Consider the following 14,182-nt stretch of genomic DNA (forward strand, 5'->3'; position numbering starts at 1 on the left):
AGGATATATATTATATATTATACACACACACACACACACGAATACTACTCTGCCATAAAAAAGAATGAAATTTTGCCATTTGAAGCAGCATGGATGAGCTTGGAAGGCATTATGCTAAGTGAAATAAGTTAGACAGAGAAAGACCAATATTACGTGATGTCACTTATATGTGGAACTAAAAAAAAATTAAGCTAGTGATTAAAACAAAAAAGAAGCAGACTGACAGATACAGAAAACAAACTAGTGGTTACCAATGGGGAGAGGGAAGGGGGGAGAGGCAATATAGAGGAAATAAAAAGGATTGATATGAGATTATATGGAATCATGTGTGTGAAACTTCTGAAAATTGTAAAGCACTTTAGAATTTAAAGAATCATTCAAAAAGATATTTATATAATTGTAGATTCACATGCATAGCTGTAAGAAATAATTCAGAGAGTGCATCTGTACAGTTTAACAAGTTTCCCACAATGTACTTACTAGCATCTTGCAAAACTGTACCCAGATATCACAAGCAGGACATTGACAACATTGACAATGATACATACATTCAAGAAACAGCACTGTTCCTCCACAGCAAGGATCCCTTGTTTTACCCTTTTATAGCCACATTCACCTTTCTTCCATGCCAACTGTTGCTAAATCATGGCAGCCACTAATCTCTTCTTCATTTCTGTAATTTTACTATTTTAAGAATATTTTATAAATGTTATAATACATTATGTAACCTCTCGAGGTTGCTCTTTTTAACTCACTGTAATTCCTTTGATATTTATCCAAGTTATTGCATTTATCAATCATTTGGTTTTTTTTTAAGAAAATATTCTGAGCAGTATTCCATGGTATGAGTGTACCATAGTTAGCTTAACGTTTCACCCATTGAAGGACTTCTGGGTTGTTTCTAGTTATTGGTTATTGCAAATAAAGTTGCTATGAACATTATGAACATTATTTCACATAAATATAAGTGTTCATGTCTTTGGGATGATGTGCAAGAGTGCAGTTGCTGCTTTGGGTAATATTTGCATATTTAGATATACAAGAATCATCTGGTATATGATATACATTTAGTGTTGAGGTCAGTGCTGCACATGCAAAGGGCAAAGAAAATATACTAAAAATGTCACATGAATTATCATTTTTCAGTGGTAACTGAGCCTATTTAACCAGAGAGGTAGGTACAATGGCATTTTTCACAGAAATAGAAAAAATCCTAAAATCTCTGTGGAACCTCAAAAGACCCTGAATCACTAAAGTAATCTTGAGCAAGAAAAATAAAGCTGGCAACATCACATTTCCTAATTTCAAACTATATTACAAACCTATAGTGATAAAAACAGTGTAATTCTGGATGATTGATAGAAAAATGGAACAAAATAGAGAGCCCAGAAATAAATCCAGGCATATGCAGTAAACTAATTTTTGACAGAGGTGCCAAGAATATATAATGGGGAAAGGATAGTCTCTTCAATAGACTGTGTTGGGAAAACTGGATATTCACATGCAAAAGAATGAAGTTTGATCTTTATTTTATACCATCTGTGAAAGTCAACTCAAAATTGGTTAAAGACTTAAACTTGAGCCTTGAAACCATAAAACTCCTAGAAGAAAACATAAGATCTCAGCAATGGATTTTTGGAAGTGACACCAAAATGGAGTATGGTCAGTACTCCATTTGCTGTCTCATAGTCTGAATCAACACTCTTCCTTAAATTGAATCTCGTTCTATAGCTTTCTCTTAAATAGTAAGGTAAGGGGATGAATGTATAGTGAGTGTCAATTACATTCCAACCTTTTTATATATATTATCATACTAATCTTTGAAATATTTTTCAAGTAGGTATTATCTCTATTTATAAATAAAGATGCTGAGACTCAGCAAGGTTACATAATTCATCAAAAGCCACACAGTTTGTAAAAGATGAAGATGGGTATTCCATCCAAGTTGTCTGACTCTGAAATTCATTTTCTTTCTACAGCATAATCCTGCTCTCTCAGTCATTATATGAAGTGGTCTTCTAAGAAAATCACCTTTGGCAAAATCACCCCCTCATTTTATTCAGGGTAGTCCCCTATGAGTTAGAGTTTAGTAGAGGAATCCCATGTGCTGCCACTTTGCTTGAATCAAGTTTATTAAGGTCCTTGAACTGAACCTGGGTGGATGCTCTATTGCTTTCTACTTTCAGAAAGTCAGGAGCATTTAGACACGAAATAAACATAGGCTATGTACAAAATTAACCATTTAATATTTCTAAGCAGATATCTCTATAAGAGAAAAAGACCTCTAATCCACGAAGGTGATGCAGCTTGTTTCCAGGTTAAATACTTGCATTTCATAATTTCATAGTTTTCTTTCTTTCTCTTTCTTTCCCCTCCCTCCCTCCCTCCTTCCTTCCTTCCTCTCTCCCTCCCTCCCTTCCTTTTCTTTTTCTTCCTTCCTTCCTTCCTTTTCTTTTCCTTCCTTTCTCTCTCCCTCTCTCTTTTTCTTCTTTTCTTTCTTTTTGTTACTTTTAACAGAATACTCCTATTCCTTTTTATGAAGGTCTGTGGATAAAAATAAGTAAACTTTTAAAAGTGGTTGAGAGGCTTGGCAGTATTGTTACCTTAGCAAAGTTTATAGAAAATGTGCCAATTTTAAAAATAATAATAATAATAATAAATGACATAATGCTAATCATGAGGGAAAAACAGAAATAAGAACTCAAAATTCTTTAATGACTCTATTAAAGGAACAAATTTGCAAAGTGGTACACCTGACAAAATAGCATTACACAATGAAGATTAGTAAATTTAAGTACTAGTGTAACTTTATTGTCATAACCACATTGGTAGCAATTCTGAATTCTGCAGGCCTAGGTCAAGAAAAGGTAAATATATTAATTAATAACAAATTTACACATTTTACGTGGCAGAGGCAAAGGTTCTATTCACAATAGTGAACCATCAGTATAAATGTGCACACTGACCACTCAGAAATGCTATTTGCCATGAACATCAGGATTCTGGTTGAATATCAGAGTCATTCCCATGCATGAATTTAGGCATTTTACCAGTATGTAAAGTGGCTGCCATGTATCAGACTCTAACAATTTTGAGGAATACGTTAATGCATAAGATTCTGTTGCTAAAATTGATGTAGTCACAGTCTAGGGGAAAAATATGAATTGTAGCACAGTTATAGAGCTAAGTGCTATATTCTAGTTAGGCCTTGCAAAATCAGGAAAGTCTTTTCAGGAAGAATGACAATTCAAGTCGCTTTTGAAAGATTAAGTTTGCCAAGCCAGAGATGATGGAGGAAGGACAGTCCCATGCTAAAGGGATATGGGAAAGGATAATCTCTTCAATAGACTGTGTTGGGAAAAGTCCATGCAAAAGAATGAAATATGATTTTTATTTTACACCATATACAAAAGTCAACTCAAAATGGATTGAAGACTCCATTTTCTCACTCGAGTGAGAAAGTTCTATTGTCCCTGGATGATTCTGGGCTGAAGCAAGGGCCATTCATTATTGGGGCTGCAGGAATTAACTCAGTATTTCCTTAGCTGGACACTCATTTGGTTGAGACTTCACTCTTATGACTTCTAGAAATATAGGAGGCAGGGTGCTATAGATATAAAATTCAAGGTGGAGGTCTTAGACGTGACAGTTCTTGGCCTGACCTTCAGAGATTCTGATTATATGTGTCTGGACTGGGGTTTGTGACTCATTTTTAACAGGCTTCTAAGGTTATAATGATGAATTTTATCAAGACCATATTTTTTTAAACTCTGTAATAAACACCATGGGTTAAGAGCTTGTAAATGATTTTGAGGAGTTTTTTATTTTTATTTTTTAAAGCACTGCACACACACCTTACCCAATCAGCCACACTAAATAAGTAAGACCACAGTATTCCTACTAGAGTATTTCTACACCACTTACCCTGGGTGTTTAAAAAACTGATCTTATTTATTTATTTTTACTGAATATCCATGTCCCTTAGAGCGAAGAATGTGCGTTATTTATCTCTGCTTTCTCCACAGCCCCAAAGGCTTAACATATCATCAGTGAGCAATAAATGTGTAATGAAGGCATGTTTTACATCTGGCCAGTTGATTCATCAAAAGATGCAAAGGGCTGAGCTGATAGCCTGAACCAGTCATCAGGGACAGCAAGTAGGTAGCTCTCATCCATCTGCTGTGGTAGAGATCAGTCAAGTATTCTCAGCTGATATACTGAGACTTAAAAGCAAGCCCAAGAACAGGGTGGGTTGGAGCTAAAGGGACAGGATATTAAAAGGAAGTCTTAGCATTTGCTTCTGGTTTGTCAAGACCAAAGATTGCAGATCGTCAGTAGGTATCTGGGATCATGGGAACTGAAAAGCCACTAGAAACAGTAGATTTAAATGGTAGCTAAGGGCAGAGAGTATCAGATTTGCTGTGGGCAAATACTTGGGAGGGAAGATAGTCACCAGAAAGATGGCAGAAGAGAACCAACCACCTATTTCTTGAAGACAAGAAAGGAGAGCTTTATAAAGAGGAAAGGCTTTCCTCCATGTCCTGAGGATTGAGATGTTCCAAGGAGAAACATAGGGTATGATAAAGTATTGATACAATCATAAAATTTGAAGCCTGGAGTTAGAATTTGTGGCTCTCTTTGGTTTCCTTGTCAGAGGTGACCTGAAAGTACACTGAGGGCTGAAATAATATTGACAAGATCTGAGAGTAGGCTGGACTGAAGACACAGTAATTCAGATTCTACTGTCAAGGTCTCCTCCCACCACTTCCTCTCTGGGTGTAGTAACTCTACATACTTTAAACATTTTTCTCCTTCTTTTACTTAACAAATGACATTGAAGGTCCAGAATTTTTCTAGTAAAGGCATCTCTTCTTGATCTAAAGTATTTCTTCCCTCTGGAGAGATTGGAAGAAAAAGGGAGAAGCTTTATTACACAGATTTTAACTTTAAAAATCTTTTGTAAATGCAGTGGGTGAAAAAAAAAGATTTCTGCAAATTCACTATTTTTTGGGGTGGGGGGGACGGGAGCTGCGGGCTCTTTATCTCAGCATTACTGTTTAAACAAATATTTTTCACACAAAATAAGTCACCATAAAGAATTGCTAATTAGTTGATGAAGGATATTCATCCTTACATTTTTAAATTTGAAATTAATCAGAAGGTGATCGACACTGGGAAATATGTGCCTACAATCTGCTGCTTCAGATTTGGGGACATATGGAGTGTGGGGAGAAGCACCTTGGTTAAGTTTTCATGACTAGGTTTAAATTCACACTTCCACCAGTTACTAGCTGTGTGACACTGCTAGTTGGTCAACCTTTCTGTACGTATATTTTTACGTATATGTGCATTATTTGTCAAATAGGGTATCATTGCATGTAGCTTGTGAAGTTTAAAGGAGTTAGTCTACATAAAGTATTTTGATTGATGCCTGGTACATAACTAGTGTACAGTGTGGGTGCTCAGTAAGGGTAACTTTAACTATTACTCTGAGAAATTAATGGCTTACATATTTGGGGGCACTGATCTTTTTCAGACATGGCTATGACTACATACTGTGTCTACCTAATCACCGTCAGTACAGTCAAAAATGTTACATGGTGGTAGAAGTTCTAAGCAACAGGGATAGAGAAAATAGAGGCAATATAATTTAGCGAAATAAAGTAGCATCTCTGGTCTGCTAAAGGGAAATTTCCTCCTCTTTCATTTGCTTATTCTCCATATCTGTCAAATGAAGATCATAATAGCTCTACCCCATTATGGATTTGTAGGGACGATTAAATGAAATAATGAGCATTGGTGCTTAGTGTTAGATTAAGTGCTTTGCGTTCGTTCTGTCATTTAATCATCAACCATCTGAGGTAGGCATTGCTGCTTTCCCCGTTTTAAAGATGTGAAAGCTGAGGCTCAAAGTGGTTTTGCAAGTTTCTCAGTGCCACACATCTAATAAACGGAAGGATGCAAACCATAGACTGTCTTAGTCCAAATAAATCTTGTGATCATAACAATGATCTTGAATTGCATCCAAATGTTAGACACCCAAGACTTTGGGGGGAGAATCAACTAGTCTAATCCCCTCTTGATACAGATCTGGAAACAGGATCAGAGTGACACAAGATTATGTAATAAAATGAATAGTTGCCTCATCACAGCAGATCAAGGTCTAGGCTGGCTTGTCCTTTCATCTGAGAAAGATGGATGATAACCTTACTGACGGGTGGCTCTGTTTTTCCTAGTATGCCTTTCCAAGAGAAGTTCTTCTGTCTTTAAAAACATAGCTCACCATGGAGTTCTGAGAGAATCACTCACATGGCAGGTGCTCCAGGCCACTCATTCCATGAGTGCTTATTAGAATTGTGCATTTTTAAACACTTGATGCAAGTAGCAACATCTTAAAATGGGTGCTCTAAAAGGTTAGGTGCTTATTTTTGTAACGGGCAATACTAGAGGGCCATTGCTAAGTGCAACTACAAGTCTTTACAGAATAAAATGGAGGGATTATTTTATGTAGACAAGGGTTGTGTAATACTTCTGTTTGGCACACTTAACAGTTTAGTCACCCAGAAACCCTGAAACTCTCCCTTACCCTATCATATTTGGGTCTTGGTTTTTCAGTAAAACTTGATGGATAATGTGGGATGTAGAGTCATATTTTTAGGTTTAAAGCTCAGATTCCCCACATTAGAACTGTGTCCACTTGGACAATGGACAAGATATTTGAACTTTTTGGTGCCTCAGTGCCCTCATCTAGAAAATGGGTGAGTTAGTGGTACCAACATCATAGGGCAATGGGAGGATGACGTGTCATTATCCACAGAATGCTCACAATAATACCTGGAAGGTAGTAAGTGCCCAATACCTGTTCACTGTTATTAAGCCTCAGCAGTCCCAAGAGCATCTTAATTTCATATATTTGCTGATGTATAAATATTAAAACATAAATATAAGAATACATATAAAAAATAAACATTTTTTATTTAGGTGCAAAGCATATTGATATAAAGAACCTTCCAGTGGTTTACATTTGAGCAGGAAAGGCAGATGAGTAAACAGATAATCACATCCCAATGCACATCCCCTGAGAGAGATTCAGCAGAATGTTATTGGGAGTGAAGGAGAAAGAGCAGACTCTTTAAGGGAGTTCAGCAAGGAATCCTGGAGGGTGTAACATATGAGCTACGTGTGTCACAAGAGTGGAACAAATAAAAAGGCATTCTAAGAAAATCAAAGGGAAAAGACATCAAAAAAATCTAGTGTGTTTGATGAATGTACATTTGATATAATTAGAGGAATTGGAGGAGGGCTTGGGAGTGGTGAATGTGGGCTACAGAAGAAGCCTGGGGCCTGAGCAAGGAGACAGGTGCTCCACTAGAGATATACGCCCCATCTCTCATGAAGTTTCTTTGAGGTACATAGTATTCTTGGTGACAGCAGCATGTTCCCTTTCCATACAACTAGACTTGTTCTTGAATCCTTGTTCTGCCACTTCCCAACTGTGGGCAAATTACACACTCTTTCTGTCTCAACACTCTCACCTGTAAAATGAGGATGATGAAAATAGCACCTAATTCAAAGGGTTTTGTGAAGATGTAATAGCATAAAAACTCATGTAAATTTGGGGGCACAGTGTTCTTCTGTATGTGATTTTGAATATAACTCCGGTCTTACCAGTGATGAAACCAGGGACAGGTAACCCTCAAGTGTTAGTCAGGATTGGAGCCAAGAACCAATGCCCAAATCCATGGTATTTTTTTTTTTTTTTGCCATAAGTTGCCTTTTTTTTTAAGTTCTTTGTGTGCATGTGTATATGTGCACATGTGTGTGTGTGTGTGTATGTGTTTTCAAATGAAGAGACATTAACCTTTCCCCAGAGCTTGGTGAAGAATCTGATTATTTTTCCTCCGGAGCAATTTCTAGTGTTATCGTGATCCATTCAGTGAATAGCATTTGGCCACTTCAGAAGCATTTTCCCACTTCCATGTAAATGGTATGATTAGATGTGAAAGGTAATCTTGAGTGCTGCCATGTTATGACATTAAAATAGTAATTCAATTGTTAGCAACCCCTCACAAATAAGTGTTCAATCCATTTGTGTTTAATAGCTCAGCGTCCTTACATGCCTTTCCTTTTTGAAACACAAAGCAGTATTGATTTCTCTTCATAACCAACTAAAAAGTGCTTTGAGCACTCTTATCATTTCATTATCCAGCAGTAAATAAGGAAAATAACCTGCAAAAAAAGGTCCATGGGTTACTTATATCCTTTTCCCTGCAAAACTCAAATGCAGACGAGAGTGACTTTTAATGGATTTGAATGTCGTTATATTTGAAGACATCTTGGCATCATCAGGAAGGGCAGTTTGGTGTAGTGAAAAGCTGTGAGCATAGAAATGGAAACCCCAGTGTATTACAGTCACACTGGGGATTAGGGCTTTAATATATGGATTTAAGAAGGGGGGTTCATAACACCCAGTTTGAAAACTAGCTCTGCCATTTACTGGCCATGTAATCTTCAGAAAGGTATTGGTCTCTCTCTTTGCATCTCTGTTTTCTCCAATATAAATAAAGGGTCCTGACTACAGCTGGAACAGAAACAAATTTTACTGAAATTAATTTGGAAAGGATCTGGAAACTAGCCTCCTACACTCCTTTCCCCTCCAAGGAGCCAGAGCTCTATGAAGCACAGCTGAGAACCTTTGGATAAAATCTGAGGAGCTTCAGCCATTCTTGCCTTCAAGGATTTTTGAAGAACTTCATTTCTCAATTGACTTGCATGAAAAACTCACCTTTTGGTCTCAAGCCTCTTGGACTTGCCTTAAGCTATTTCCTCTGCCTAGAATTCCCTCAGACACCTGACTGTCAAACACCCGCTTCATTTTCTGATGCCCAGAACAGTCTTCCTTCCAGTACACTTTCCAGAGACCTCCACTCAAATTTCTTCTCTCTGCGCCACGCTGTAGTACATTTCATTGCTCGCAATAAGGATATGCAAATGTTATATTCTTGTGCACTAGATTTGAAGCCAGTGGAGGCAAAAAAAGAGTCCACATTTAGCTTTGAATCCAAAATGCAGACCTCAGCCTGTTGACATACAGTCAGTGCACCTGAGAATGTGATTTGTGGTGGGGTGTGGAGTAGATACTAAAGAGGACTATAGCCACCCAGAAACCCTTTGCTTCTCCTGTTGTAAGAGAGAAAAGTTGTACCAACTCTTATTAGCTCTTTCTCAAAAAATATCCCTTTAGAGTGGGGCAATATCATGGATTATGCTTTTACGACCACAGGAAATACTCTTGCTTGCTGCTGCTGTGATTTCCCCTACTTGCAAGCTAACAAGTGAACCTACCACAGTTTCATAGATACTTGCAGAAGAAACAAAACTCCTGGATCAGAGATCAAGACCTTTATCACTCACAGCACAGCTGGCTGCATGAGCTTCGTGTTCATATCAGTTTCCCTTTTCCTACAAGTCCTGTGGGGGTGATGTGGAGTGGCTTGGGTAGCACATACTTGGTCGTATCCAAGTATGTGCTTGGGTAGTGTATACTTGTGCACAGCTGAAGTAACTGAAGCTTTAGAAACCCCCCAGTCTTGTAAGGGGGCTCTGCTAAACCTGCTCAACTTTTGACCTAGAGGGAGACATCTTAATTGTGTTGGTTAGGAATCAGATCTTCCCTCTGCTCTGATACTACCTTTATCTTCCAAGGTTGTTGCATACAAATATCATAGAAAAGGCAATTGAAGACATAAACTCCTCCAAGATGTGTAGAAACATCATATAGGATTATCTCTCATCTCCCAGGTGTTTCTCCAGATCTGCCTCCTGCTTAGTTCTTCAGACGAACCCGGTGGGGCTGTTTCTTTCTAATGTCTTAGTAGTCTCCCTTTCCATCTGTGGAACAATGATCAAGTGGACTGGACTGTGTGGCTGTTTCCTTTCTTTCTTCTTTTTCAAACGTTTTTCTTCTCTCTGCGATAATTTTCTCAGATGGCACATGGCCCTTCCATTCCCCAGTGCTACTGTGACCTAGATTACTGAGACATTTCCCCAGGCCAGAGCTGTTCTAAGAATCTACTTTTCTAGAAGAGTAGAAATCAGACAAACTGATAATTTATGCCTGAAACCATCATGAAGGGAAGAAGGGGCTTTGGCCAAACCTAGTCAATCAGATTAATGTAATAAAATTAATATACATGGTAGCCACAGAGGGGCATATACACAACACCAGGAAATACAGGAGGAATTAATGAGAAATATAGTACACGTAGTATTCCTTGTATAGAACAAGGCTAGGAGGCTTATTATCCCTGTGGCTTCTGTTAGCCTCTGTTTCCTAAACATAGCTATTTTTTTTAACATCTTTATTGGAGTATAATTGCTTTACAATGGTGTGTTAGTTTCTGCTTTACAACAAAGTGAATCAGTTATACATATACATATGTTCCCATAACTCTTCCCTCTTGCGTCTCCCTCCCTCCCACCCTCCCTATCCCACCCCTCTAGGTGGTCACAAACCACAAGCTGATCTCCTTGTGCCATGTGGCTGCTTCCCACTAGCTGTCCACCCTACGTTTGGTAGTGTATATATGTCCATGCCACTCTCTCACTTCATCACACCTTACCCTTCCCCCTCCCCATATCCTCAAGGCCATGCTCTAGTAGGTCTGTGTTTTATTCCCGTCCTACCCCTAGTCTCTTCATGACATTTTTTTTTTCTTAGATTCCATATATATGTGTTAGCATACGGTATTTGATTTTCTCCTTCTGACTTACTTCACTCTGTATGACAGACTTCAGGTCCATCCACCTCACTACAAATAACTCAGTTTCATTTCATTTTATGGCTGAGTAATATTCCATTGTATATATGTGCCACATCTTCTTTATCCATTCATCTGTTGATGGACACTTAGGTTGCTTCCATGTCCAGGCTATTGTAAATAGAGCTGCAATGAGCATTTTGGTACATGACTCTTTTTGAATTATGGTTTTCTCAGGGTATATGCCCAGTAATGGGATTGCTGGGTCATATGGTAGTTCTATTTGTAGTTTTTTAAGGCACCTCATACTGTTCTCCATAGTGGCTGTATCAATTTACATTCCCACCAGCAGTGCAAGAGGGTTCCCTTTTCTCCACACCCTCTCCAGCATTTATTGTTTCTAGATTTTTTGATGATCGCCATTCTGACCAGTATGAGATGATATCTCATTGTAGTTTTGATTTGCATTTCTCTAATGATTAATGATATTGAGCATTCTTTCATGTGTTTGTTGGCAATCTGTATATCTTCTTTGGAGAAATGTCTATTTAGGTCTTCTGCCCAGTTTTGGATTGGGTTGTTTGTTTTTTTGTTATTGAGCTGCATGAGTTGCTTATAAATTTTGGAGATTAATCCTTTGTCAGTTGCTTCATTTGCAAATATTCTCTCCCATTCTGAGGTTTGTCTTTTGGTCTTGTTTATGGTATCCTTTGCAAAAGCTTTTAAGTTTCATTAGGTCCCATTTGTTTATTTTTGTTTTTATTTCCATTTCTCTAGGAGGTAGGTCAAAAAGGATCCTGCTGTGATTTATGTCAGAGAGTATTCTGCCTATGTTTTCCTGATATAAATAGATGGAGAGATATACCATGTTCTTGGATTGGAAGAATCAACATTGTGAAAATGACTCTACTACCCAAAGCAATCTACAGATTCAATGCAATCCCTATCAAACTACCACTGGCATTTTTTACAGAACTAGAACAAAAAATTTCACAATTTGTATGGAAACACAAAAGACCCTGAATAGCCAAAGCAATCTTTTTTTTTTTTTTTTTTTTTTTTTTTTGTGGTACACGGGCCTCTCACTGTTGTGGCCTCTCCCGTTGCGGAGCACAGGCTCCGGACGCGCAGGCTCAGCGGCCATGGATCACGGGCCCAGCCGCTCTGCGGCATGTGGGATCTTCCCGGACCAGGGCACAAACCCGTGTCCCCTGCATTGGCAGGCGGACTCTCAACCACTGCACCACCAGGGAAGCCCCAAGGCAATCTTGAGAACAAAAAATGGAGCTAGAGGATTCAGGCTCCCTGACTTCAGACTTTACTACAAAACTACAGTAATCAAGACAGTATGGTACTGGCACAAAAACAGAAATATAGATCAGTGGAACAGTATAGAAAACCCAGAGATAAACCCACGCACATATGGTCACCTTATCTTTGATAAAGGAGGCAAGAATATGCAGTGGAGAAAAGACAGCCTCTTCAATAAGTGGTGCTGGGAAAACTGGACAGGTACATGTAAAAGTATGAAATTAGAACACTCCCTAACACCATACACAAAAATAAACTCAAAATGGATTAAAGACCTAAATGTAAGGCCAGACACTATCAAACTCTTAGAGGAAAACATAGCTATTTTTTAACTGCCTACTTACTACTAGGTTGTTGTGGCTACAAAAATGAACAGACTTAAACCAAAATCCCTCTTTAAGTGTAAATTTCAGTACTAGCTAAGCACCCCCTGTAGGTTAAACATTTAATTGTGTCATTGTCCAGTATCTGCATCTGTGTCCTAGGACAATTGCCTATATTGTTGCCTTTAATTTTTATGAGAAGTGGAAGGAGGATCACCCCATTTCAGAGCTCCAATTTTAAATGCCAACATTTCATAGCAGCACTATTTACAACAGGCAAGACATGGAAACAACCTAAATGTCCATGGACAGATGAATGGATAAAGAAGATATGGTATATATATACACAATGGAATATTACTCAGCCATTAAAAAGAATGAAACAGTGCCATTTGCAGTAAGATGGATGGACCTAGAGATTATCATACTAAGCAAAGTAACTCAGAAAAAGAAAGACAAATACCATACGATGTCACTTATGTGTGGAATCCAAAATACTACACAAATGAACATATCTATGAAACAAAAACAGACTCACAGATATAGAGAACAGACTTGTGGTTGCCAAGGGGGAGGCAGAGTTAGGGGAGGGAAGGATTGGAAGTTCGGGGGTTAGCAGATGCAAACTATTATAAATAGAATGCATAAACAACAAGGTCCTACTGTATGGCACAGGGAACTATATTCAGTATCCTGTGATAAACCACAATGGAAAAGAATATGAAAATATATATATGTATAACTGAGTCACTTTGCTGTACAGCAGAAATTAAACACAACATTGTAAATCAACTATACTTCAATAAAATAAAAGAATTAAGAAAATAAATGCCAACATGACTAGGAAGAAAATATGGGTGATTAAGTGGGCAGGTAGTGGTGGGGAATGTGGAAAATTTGAAAATGTAGCCTCATTGAGATCACAAAAGAACTTTCTTCTCCAAGATAATATGAGTTAATAAAAAACCAACTCCACATTTAGTAGTTTTCAGCAACAATGTTCATTCTGCTTATGAAAAAGCAATTCAGGTAAGGCTCAGTAGGGCCAGCTCCTTTCTGTTCTACTTAACTTTCACAGGGTGGCCAGGAAGCTGGGGGCTGGAATCACCTGCCGGAATGTCTACTCATGTCTCATGCGTGAGCTGGGTAGATTCAATCAGCTGGAGGCTCTGACAATATGATTCCTTGTGGCATCTCTATCTCTACGTGGTCTCCCTACATGGTCCTACAAGCAAGGTGGCTCAGGGCAGCCAGGCTTCTTACCTGTCAGCCCAGGACAGCTCAAAGCAAGTGTATCAACAGAGCTGGTAGAAGCCATATCACCTTTTATGAACTAGCCTTGGAAGTCACTCAGGATCACTTCTACCACACTCTGTGGGTTGCGGTAGTTTCACAAAGGTCTACTCAGTTCAAGGAGAACAGACTATAACCCCCATTTGTCAATGAAAGAAAGTCAACATTACACTGTAAGGAGTATATGGGATGTGATATGTATATTGGTATGGAAATTTTGGGAAAATATAATTTCCCATGACATACATACATAAATACATTGGCTCAGTGCCCACTGGTTGGCACCAGCTTGTACTCAGGAAGTCTTGATGTGTTATAGGATTTCAGGAAGTAATGCTGAGCCTCCTCCAGTGGTATCTGAAAACTTCCATTCCCTCGTACACTCTGGTTTTGCAGAAAAGTGTGGTTCTACCTATATTCAGTATCTGACTCCTTTCTTGAAGAGGTGTGAACAATTCTATCAGTGACCCAAAAGTCTAGACAGATGCTGTAATT

The sequence above is a fragment of the Kogia breviceps genome, chromosome 18 (assembly GCF_026419965.1).
Source record: "Kogia breviceps isolate mKogBre1 chromosome 18, mKogBre1 haplotype 1, whole genome shotgun sequence".
NCBI classification, from domain to species: Eukaryota; Metazoa; Chordata; class Mammalia; order Artiodactyla; family Physeteridae; genus Kogia; species Kogia breviceps.